Here is a 10,927-nt window from a genome sequence, read left to right as displayed (position 1 = left end):
AGGAAAACCTCTAACAACAAACAGATCTAAACAAATGGAAAACAGCAACTTGGAGTAATAGAGACGCTACAGGAAGATGAAAACTTTAAAAAACTATAATTGATTTCCACTTATAGCCATGACAGCCTGTGAAGGATCAGATTTACCTTCTTGCCCTAAGCCACTAGAAAACTGGACATTTTAAAAAGTATTTTCTGATATTGAACAGCAGGCTGCCCAGGACTGTGACTCCTAAGAGGGGTGAGTCCTAAAGACACGTTCCATACCCAAGCAGATGTTATTAATCTTACTGAGTCAATAAAACAGATTAAAATTAAGGCAGTCTGAATTAGTTAGAAGATAATAGGGCAGAGTTCTAGAGACAACGCAAGTACACAGAAAGAGAGTTCCAGAAATCTTTCATAGGAATCCTCCTATGTCTTTGCTGAATACTAGGATACACATGTGTGCAGTAAAAGCACACAAGATTGAGAAAGAAAAAATGGAAAGCTGTGAGCTGGACAGTTCCCAGATCTCACACAGGGCAGATAAGTGTTCAAAATTCTTATGGAGTGAAGGAGAGTCCTAATTGATTATTCAGGACATTCAGTACGGATCCGAAAAGGGCCATGCCTTAATAGTGGGGCTAAACCACCCTGGAAAGGCTACTCCACATCCTCCCTAAAGGAGTTCAAAACAAGGCTAGAAAGAACAAACTTAACCAAACAATTCCCCGGAAGAACAAAACCCAACACTTGGAAAAATTACAAGAAAATAGATACTCAACAACATGCTATTCACAAAGTTTAGCATTCAATTAAGATTTACTGGACATGCCAATAAACAGAAAAATGTGATTCATAACCAGGAGAACGATCAGGCAATAGAACTAATACAAGTTTCACACCCTGGAATGATACACATTATGGAATACAGAGACAAGGATGTTTAAACAGGTTTCACTTTAAATATGAGTTTCACTAAAACTCACTTTAAATATGAGTTTTAAATATGAAAACTCATATTTAAAGAAAAGCATGCATATTAGTGAAGAAAACTCTAGAAGGCATAACAAATCAAATGAAGGTTCTACAGATAAAAATAAAATATTTGAAAACATAAGTTCATTAGATGGGATTAACAGCAGATAGGCATTGCAGAAAAAAGATGAGGGAATTTAAAAACATCGCAACAGAAACTATTTTCAATGGAGCACAGTAGGGAAAAATACCGATAAAAAGTTAGCAAAGTCTCAGTGATATGAGTAACAGTATCAAGAATTGAACATACATTTAACTGGAGTTCAGAAGGTAGTGAAAGAGCGGAAGAAAAAAAGCATTTGAAAAATAATGGCCAAATTTTGTTGAAAACAAAAAGGGAGAGGACTTGTACCCAGAAATTTTATACTACAGTAGCCCTCCTTATTTGTAAGGGATACATTCCAAGATCACCAGTGGCTGTCTGAAAACTCAGATCGTACAGAACCACATATATGCTGTGTTTTTTGGATCTGATAACCGAGAAGTGGCATAGGCAGGCAGCATGTGCAGAGCGGGCACACTGGACAAAAGGAGGCTTCACATTCTGGGTGGAATGGAACAGGACGGTGAAAAGTTTCATCACGCTGTCAGAATGGCATGCAATTGAAAGCTTATGAATTGTTTATTTCTAGAATTTTCTAGTTAATATTTTCAGACTACACTTGTATGGTAACTGAAACCATGAAAAGCAAAACAGTAGGTAAAAGAAGGCTACTGTACAACAAATGTTACAGAAATTCATGCAGAAGATAAATGATTCTAGATGGAAATGTTAATCTAACAAAAGAATGAAGAGCACAAGCAACAGTAAATATGTAGATAAACACAAAAGACTTCTCTCTTATTAAAAAAATTCTTTTTTAATATTAAGCTTCTGTATAAAAATAGAACCAATAGAATGTAGTTATACGTTCACTACATTTTAAGAGGTATATTAGCATTTGAAGGTAGACTGGGCAAGTTAAATATGCATATTATAACCTCTAAAAATATTTAAAAAGTATAGCAGAGATCAAATAAAATTCTTCAAAAATGTACTCAACCAGGCTACGCACAGTGGCTCATGCCTGTGATTCCAGCACTTTGGGAGGGGTGGGGGTGGACTGCTTGAGGTCAGGAGTTCGAGACCAGCCTGGCCAACATGGTGAAACCCCATCTCTACTAAAAATACAAAAAAAAAAAAAAAACCCAAAAACGGCTGGGTGTGGTGGCACACGCCTCTAATCCCGGCTCTCAGGAGGCTGAGGCAAGAGAATCACTTGAACCCGAGAGGTGGAGGTTGCAGTGAGCCAAGATTATGCCATTACATTGTTGCCACTGTCTGGGCAACAGAGTGAGACTCCATCTCAAAGCAAAACAAAATAACCCAAAAGAAAGCACAAAAAGAGGAAAATAGTCACAGAAAACAGGTAGGACAAATAAACAAGCAGCAAGTCATTAGATTTCAACCTAACCATTCAATAGTTGCACTAAATGCAAATAAACACTTCACAGACAGGCTGAATTTTTTAAAAAGTCAGACTGGATAAAAAATAATACCCAAATATATGCTGTATACAAGAAACCCACTTTAAACATAAAGGCATAGATAGATTAAAAGTAAAATCATGAGGCTGGACGCGGTGGCTCATGCCTGTAATCCCAGCACTTTGGGAGGCCAAGGCAGGTGGATCACCTGAGGTCAGGAGTTCAAGCCCAGCCTGGCCAATATGGTGAAACCCCACCTCTACTAAAATACAGAAAACAGCCAGAAATGATGGCGGGTGCCTGTAATCCCAGCTACTGGGGAGGCTGAGATGGGAGAATTGCTTGAACCCAGGAGACGGTGGTTGCAGTGAGCTGAGATCAAGCCACTGCACTCCAGCCTAAGTGAGGCTTTGTCTCAAAAAAAAAAAAAGAAAAGTAAAATCATGTAAAAAGATATGTCATAAAAACACTAATTGTAAGAAGGCCAGAATGGTTATATTACTATCAGACAAAGTAGACTTTGGTACAAAAAATATTACCAGGGATAATGAGGGATATTTAATAGCGATAAGGGATTAATTCATAAAGGGCATAAAAATCTTAAATGTGTATGCATTTTTAAAATTACCCTCAAAATACACGAAATGAAAACTGACAGAACTGCAAGGAGAAATACAAAAATCTACTATAGTTGAAGACTTAATCTGCCTCTCTCAGTAATTGATAGAACAAGTGGGAAGAAAAATCAGTAAAGCCATAGAACTAAATAACACCACTAACTAATTTGACCCAACCGACATTTTTAGAAGACTGGTCCAACAACAGCAAGACTGGTGTTTTTTTCAAGCATATGGACCATTCACCAAGATAAATCATATGCTGGGCCATAAAGCTCAATTTAAAAAAAAAACTGTCAGTATACTCATAGAAGAGAAGATAGTATACCCATGGAACAAGAATACTCTAAAAAAATCATAGAACAATAACAGCAAAACCTTAGAAATTATAAATACACAAGATAGAAGTAATGAAAAACTACAGACATGTGAGAAGTTAAAGTGAGGAAATCTCCCATAAAGCAAAGCAAACTGCAAACACACCTGCATACAAAGGAGGATGGTAGAGAAAAGATTAAAACTGTGTGACATCTGAATAAAAGGAGCTTTGGAAAGAGAACAGAAAATTTGAAGGGGAGAAAATGGTCACATGCTACTTCAAGAAAATTTTCTTAAAGGACATTAGTGTCTAGATTAAAAGGGCCTCTTGAGTATCCAGTATATTGGACAAATATAGACTCACCCTAAAGCAAGTCATCATGAAACACAGAGGATGAATGAAAGATGCTACAAGTTTCCAGGGGGGTGGGAGCAATAAAGGATCTGAAATCACAATGGCTTCTTTCAACAGCAACACTGGAATTTAAAAGGTAATAGAGCAAAGCCTTCAAGATTCTGAAGGAAGGTACTTTTTCATCTGACTTTGATACCTTACCAAACTATCAATCAAGCATGAGGGTAGAATAAAGACAAATTCTAGAAATGCAAGGTCTCAAAATTTTACCTTCCATGTATCCTTGATGAGGAACTTACTGGAGGATGTGCTCCAGGAAAACAATGGAGTGTTTGGGAAGCCGAGGTAGGAGGATCACATGAGCCGGGAGTTCAAGACTGTACTGGGCAACATAATGAGACCCTGTCTCTACAAAACAAAAGAATAAAAAGATTACTCAAGTGTGGTGGCGCATGCTTGTTATTCCAGCTACTTTGGAGGCTGAGGCAGGAGGAATGCTTGAGCCCAAGGAAGTCAAAGCTACAGTGAGCCGCAATCACGCCACTGCACTCCAGCCTGGACGACAGAGTAAGACCCTGCCTCAAAACAAACAAACATAAGTAAACTAAGAAAAAGAAAGACACAGTGATAAAGAAACAGGACATTCAACACAGAAGAGAGGCGTAGGGAAATCCAAAGGTGATAGCTGTGCACCAGGTGTAGACACAATCAGTTCATATTAGAGTGAGTCTTAAGAGACAGGTACCCTGGGGGCTATCATCACCAACATGCTTGCTACCATTATCCTTATTCGTTTTTTAAATCTGAACCTGACCAAGATTGTCTGTGTTTGGCTTGCCTAGATCATGTCCTGGTAAAATTCATGGGCTCTCCTCCACACCTTACTGTTTTGGATCAGCTGAAGATGCTCATTTCATCCTATAGACATGTTTTCTCTGACCCATTCCTGAGAGCTGGGAGTAGTTAAGATTGAGTTTAGAAGCCAAATTCCTGCTGCTGTACATGGTCCACAGCACATGACCAGTGATTGGTCAGTACATGGCCAGAGTACAGGCTAGCCACATGCCTAGAACATAGCAAGTGCTACGCTTCCCAATACTCATTCATTACTTTGCCTGCTTTCTAGAAAGGTATTCTTGTATACTTTTCAAAACGCTGAAGCCAAAACTATGATTTTGTGTAGCTTATCTTCTCTTAGGAACTTTTATTTTGTTTTGCCGTCTTTTTGCACAGATAGGTTTGTGCTTGCTCCTAAGCTTTTATGTTAAAACTTTCATGCTAATTTATATATAAAAATTGCAGAAAATATTACATATATGATTGATAGATTTGGTGACAGTAAAAAACAATAATATGAAGTAAGCTATGTCAGTTATCTCAGCAGAGATGGGAGCAGGTAGTAAAAAGAAAGGACTTGAAAAATGCAGGGGGTATTACAAGACCCAAGGAAGTGTCCAAGGTACACAACACACACTTCACATCTCCCCATAAAGGCATTTCTTACTTTGTTCTTATGTACACTCCTCCCTCTTGAAATGTCCAATTCTGTCTGATCATCTAAGTGTCAGCTCTAATGTGTCTGCTTTAGCGAGGCCTACTCTGACCACACTCCTCACTCAGTTACTGTCACTTTTCACACCCTGTAAGCATCTTATTTACTTGGTTACTGTGTACCTTTCCACAGTCACCCCTCAGTGTAAGCTCCATGAGGTCAGAGAGCTTGTCTCGCTGTCCACCGTATCCTTGGTGTTTGGAAATGTCTGGCAAATACTCATCTCACCAAAAATGCTGTTGAATGAATATTACTGAAGGAAGTTGGTTTTTCAAGTGAATGATGTGGAAGCAAAAACAAAGTTGAAAACCACAAAAAAGTTATATTAATCTTGAAACGTGGAACCTCATTCATATTTGTTCTCTAAACGTTTTGTCTTTCACATCTAAGTCCTGGGTTGAATTCTTTTTGTGTGCATGTATGGTTAAGAGATAGGAATCCAGTTTGAATTTGCTGACGAATTTCCCCCATGATCTACAATACTACCTGTGTCATGTATCACTTTTACATATATGTAGTTATCTACTCCTTGTCTGTCTTTGTTTTGCTGTATATTATCTCAATATTTCAACTTTAAAATAAGCTTTGACATGTGGTAGAGCAGGTGTGTTATGAAAAAATTTTAAATATATATAAAAGTAGAGAGAATAGCTTCTTCTGGAACTTTGGGTATATGTCAGAACTTTTCCTTCTGTTATTCATGTCCCAATTTCTATTTCATATTTTCTAATGTCTTTACTCAAGAATGATGATTGCCATTTTCTTTTCTTTTTTTTTTGAGATGGAGTTTTGCTCTTTTGCCCAGGCTGGAGTGCGGTGGTGCAGAGTGACGATTACTTGTCATTTTTTCTTTTTTTTGAGATGGAGTTTCGCTCTTTTGCCCAGGCTGGAGTGCAGTGGCGTAATTTTGGCTCACTGCAATCTCCACCCCCCCCAGGTTCAAGCAATTCTCCTGCCTCAGCCTCCCGAGTAGCTGGGATTATAGGCACCCACCACTACACCCAGCTATTTTTTTATTTTTAGTAGAGATGGGGTTTCACCATGTTGGCCAGGCTGGTCTTCAACTCCTGATCTCAGGTGATCCACCTGCTTCACTTCAGCCTCCCAAAATGCTGAGATTACAGGCATGAGCCACAGCGCCCAGCCTGTCATTTTCCTTTCTTTATAATACTTGCTTGGTTTTGGTAGCTAGACTTTTAAGTGAGTTTTCCCATTTTTCCATTGTTTGAAAAAGTTGTGCAAGTTTGGAATTAGCTGTTATTAGAATTTTGGTATAACTTGCCTATAAAACCACTTCATTCTGGTGTTTCAATTTTTATTTTTAAAGAAACTATCCATTTCATCTATTTTTTTTCAAATATAGATGCAGCAAAGATCACAAAGAGACTATTATGAGCTATCTTATGCCCATATAAATATTTTTTGAGACAGGGTTAACTCTGTTGCCCAGGCTGGAGTGCAGTGCCGTAATCATGGCTCACTGCAACCTCCACCTCCTGGGCTGAAGCAACCCTCCCACCTCAGCCACCAGGTGGCTGGCACTACAGGTGTGTGCCACCATGCCTGGCTAATTTTTGTACTCTTCGTAGAGACAGGGTTTCACCATGTTGCCCGAGCTGGTCTTGAACTCCTGGACTCAAGAGATCTGCCCACCTCAGCCTTCCAAAGTGTTGGAATTATAGACATGAGCCACTGCACTTAGCTGGGACTACAGGTGCACACCACTACACCTGGCTAATTAAAACAATTTTTTTTTTGCAGGGACAGGGTCTCATGTTGCCCAGGCTGGTCTAGAACTCCTGGGCTGAAATAATCCTCCTGCTTGGGCCTCCCAAAGTGCTAGGATTACTGGCATGAACCATCACGCCTGGCCTATTTGTCATATTTTCTATCAGATCTTTGTGCTGAAGCTTTTGGAGAGGTTTCCAATATTTTTCTGTTCCACTCTTCCCAGGGCAAAGGCCAAAATAAAGTATTCCCCGTCTTTCTCTGCATATGTGAGGGAATATTCTAGTAAACACACTAAAACTGCTGCTTTTCAGGGCTCCAGGCTTTACGCACATATCTCTGATCTAACTTCCTCACCTCGCAAGAGTCCTTGGCTTTGTCTTCCATGCATATGATGCCTTTTAAAGCTAAGCTTTAGACCCTGAGGGAAGGGCAGATATTCCTAGAACAAACATTAGTGTTTTTTTTTTCAATTTGTACTTTCCCTTTTTTCCTAGCCTCTGAAGATAATAATTACTTCTTGATAATTTAATCGTACTCATATTTTAAAATTATATATATATATATTTCCATATGTACATGTGTATCTATATGCCTATAGTCTTTTTCAGGCTTTTTATTGTACAGCAAGTTTCTCTGGCAGTTAGAAACTTAAGTCTATCTATTTGATCTTTAATTTGCTGTAATAGCAAATCTTTTAGCGTGGCAAATTAAAAACTAAGAAAGAGCATCAATGCCATCTGGTGGAGAGACATACTATTACCAATCTAAATGAGACCCAATGAGTCATGCATGGCCTTCTCATTCTTCCCACATTTAGTAACCGAGTCCTGTCAAATCTTTAATTATTAGGTCTTTCAAACCTGTCCCTTGAATTCCATTCTCCCAGTACCTTAGTCCAGTTTCTTTCTTCTTATTTTTTTCCTAAAATCATTGCTTTTGAACTTGTCTCCTTCTTCACCTTTTTTTTTTCCCCTCGAAAGAAAACAGGTCTCGCTTTGTCACGCAGGCTGGAGTGGAGTGTGCTAATATTAACATCCAATGATACTTCTTGGTGGAATTAATTGTTACTCTGGTGTTGCCAAGTGGGGATTCTTCCAATTTTATTATTATTTCTGTGTTTATTCTGTGGCATTCTACTATAAGGAAAATCTTCTACTAAAGCCTTGGAATCAGCCATTTCTCCAAAGATCCTTAGTTTCTTTCAGTGGAGAATGGTTTTTAGAAACTATGATCTGAGCTCCCTGGATTGTCATTGCTTTTAGGCCCCTTTGACAGAAAGAGCTAGGAAATATATATATTAGAAATAATAAGTTTTACTCATATCTTCAGTTCCAGTCCAACTCTGCAGGGTTCTTCCTTGCCTTTCCCTATTTCTTACTTTTATCTTCTTCTACAGTGAAAACCCTGGAGCTCAGCATTATCAGCAAATTCACAAAACTGTGAATTTTTAAAGTGTTAGATATGTAGCTGGGCGTGGTGGCTCACACCTGTAATCCCAGCACTCAAAGTATGAAGATAAAATGTGAGCTGGCACGCCAGTTAGAATGGCGATCATTAAAAAATCTGGGGACAACAGATGCTGGAGAGGATGTGGAGAAATAGGAACGCTTTTACACTGTTGGTGGGAGTGTAAATTAGTTCAACCATTGTGGAAGACAGTGTGACGATTCCTCAAGGACCTAGAAATAGAAATTCCATTTGACCCAGCAATCCCATTACTGAGTATATATCCAAAGGATTATAAATCATCCTACTATAAGGACACGTGCACACGAATGTTCATTGCAGCACTGTTTACAATAGCAAAGACCTGGAACCAACCCAAATGCCCATCGATGATAGACTGGACAGGGAAAATGTGGCACATATACACCATGGAATATTATGCAGCCATCAAAAACAATGAGTTTGGGTCCTTTGTAGGGACATGGATGAACCTGGAAACCATCATTCTCAGCAAACTGACAGAAGAGCAGAAGATCAAACACCGCATGTTCTCACTCATAGGCGGGTGTTGAACAATGAGAACACATGGACACAGGGAGGGGGGCACTACACACTGGGGTCAGTTGAGGGGAAACAGAGGAGGGATGGTGGGGGGTAGGGAGTTGGGGAGAGATAGCAAGGGGAGAGATGCCAGATGTAGGTGATGGGGAGGAAGGCAACAAATCACACTGCCACGTGTGTACCTATGCAACAATCTTGCATGTTCTTCACATGCACCCCAAAACCTAAAATGCAATAAAATAAATAAATGGAAAAAAAATGTGAGCTGGACAAGGACTACAAAATAAGCTGAAAGAAATCAGAGATGACACAAACAAATGGAAAAATCATTCCGAAAAAAAAATCATGCTGGGCATGGTGGCTCACACCTGTAATCCCAGCACTTTGGGAGACTGAGGTGAGTGGATCATGAGGTCAGGAGTTCAAGACCAGCCTGGCCAAGACAGTGAAACCTCATCTCTATGAAAAATACAAAATTAGCTGGGCATTTTGCGGGGTGCCTGTAATCCCAGCCACTCGGCAGGCAGAGGCAGGAGAATCGCTTGAATTCAGGAGGCGGAGGTCGCAGTTAGCCGAGATCATGCCATTGTGCTCAGAGCCTGTGCAACAGAGCAAGACACAACTTAAAAAAAAAAAAAAAAGAAAAGAAAAATCCATTCTAAAATTCACAAAGAACCAAAAAAGCAATCCTAAGCAAAAATAACAAAGCCAAGGCATCACATTATCTGACTTAAACTATAAGGAGGCTACAGTAACCAAAACAGCATGGTACAGATACAAAAACAGACACACAGACCAACAGAATGTGATAGACAGAAATAAAAACACACACCTACAGCTATCTGATCTTTGGCAAAGTTAACAAAAATAAGCAACAGAGAATGGATTCCCTAATTCAATAAATGGTGCTGGAATAGCTGTCCAGCCATATGCAGAAGAATCAAACTGGACCCCTATCTTTCAGCATATACAAAAATTACCTTAAGACAGATTAAAGATTTAAATGTAAGGGGCTGGGTACAATGGCTCATATCTGTAATCCCAGCACTTTGGGAAACTGAGGTGGGTGGATCACTTGAGGCTAGGAGTTTGAGACCAACCTGGCTAACATGGTGAAACCCCGTCTCTACTAAAAATACAAAAATTAGCCAGGTATGGTGGTGTGTGCCTGAAATCCCAGCTACTCAGGAGGCTGAGGCATGAGAATCGCTTGAGCCCAGGAGATGGAGGTTGTGGTGAGCCAATAATGCACCACTGAACTCCAGCTTGGGTAACAGAGGGAAGACGCTGCCTAAAAAAAAAAAAAAAGATTTAAATGTAAGACTTCAAACTGTAAGAGTCCTAGAAGAAAACCAAGGAAATAACATCTGGACATCAGCTATGGGAAAGAATTTATGGCTAAGTCCTCAAAAGCAATTGCAACGAAAAACAAAAATTGACAAGTGGAAATTAATTAAACTAGAGCTTCTACACAGCAAAAGGAACTATCAATACAGTAAACAGACAACCTACAGAATGGGAGAAAATATTCACAAACTATGCATTTGAAAAAGGTCTAACGTCAGAAGCTATAAGCAACTAAAAAACAAAAACCAAGTAACTCATGGCCAGGTGCGGTGGTGGCTCACTTTGGGAGGCCGAGCTGGGTCAGGAATTTGAGACCAGTCTGGCCAACCTGGTGAAACCCAGTCTCTATTCAAAGTACAAAAATTAGCCACGAATGGTGGCAGGTACCTGTAATCCCAGCTACTCAGGAGGCTGGGTCAGGAGAACTGCTTGAACCTGGAAGGTGGAGGTTGCAGTGAGTCAAGATGGTGCCATCGCACTCTAGCCTGGGCCACAAGAGGGAAACTCCATCTCA

The sequence above is a fragment of the Cebus imitator genome, unplaced genomic scaffold, assembly GCF_001604975.1.
Source record: "Cebus imitator isolate Cc_AM_T3 unplaced genomic scaffold, Cebus_imitator-1.0 Scaffold476, whole genome shotgun sequence".
In the NCBI taxonomy this organism is placed as follows: Eukaryota; Metazoa; Chordata; class Mammalia; order Primates; family Cebidae; genus Cebus; species Cebus imitator.
The sequence above is the reverse complement of the archived record's forward strand: the minus strand, read 5'-3'. Positions refer to the sequence as shown.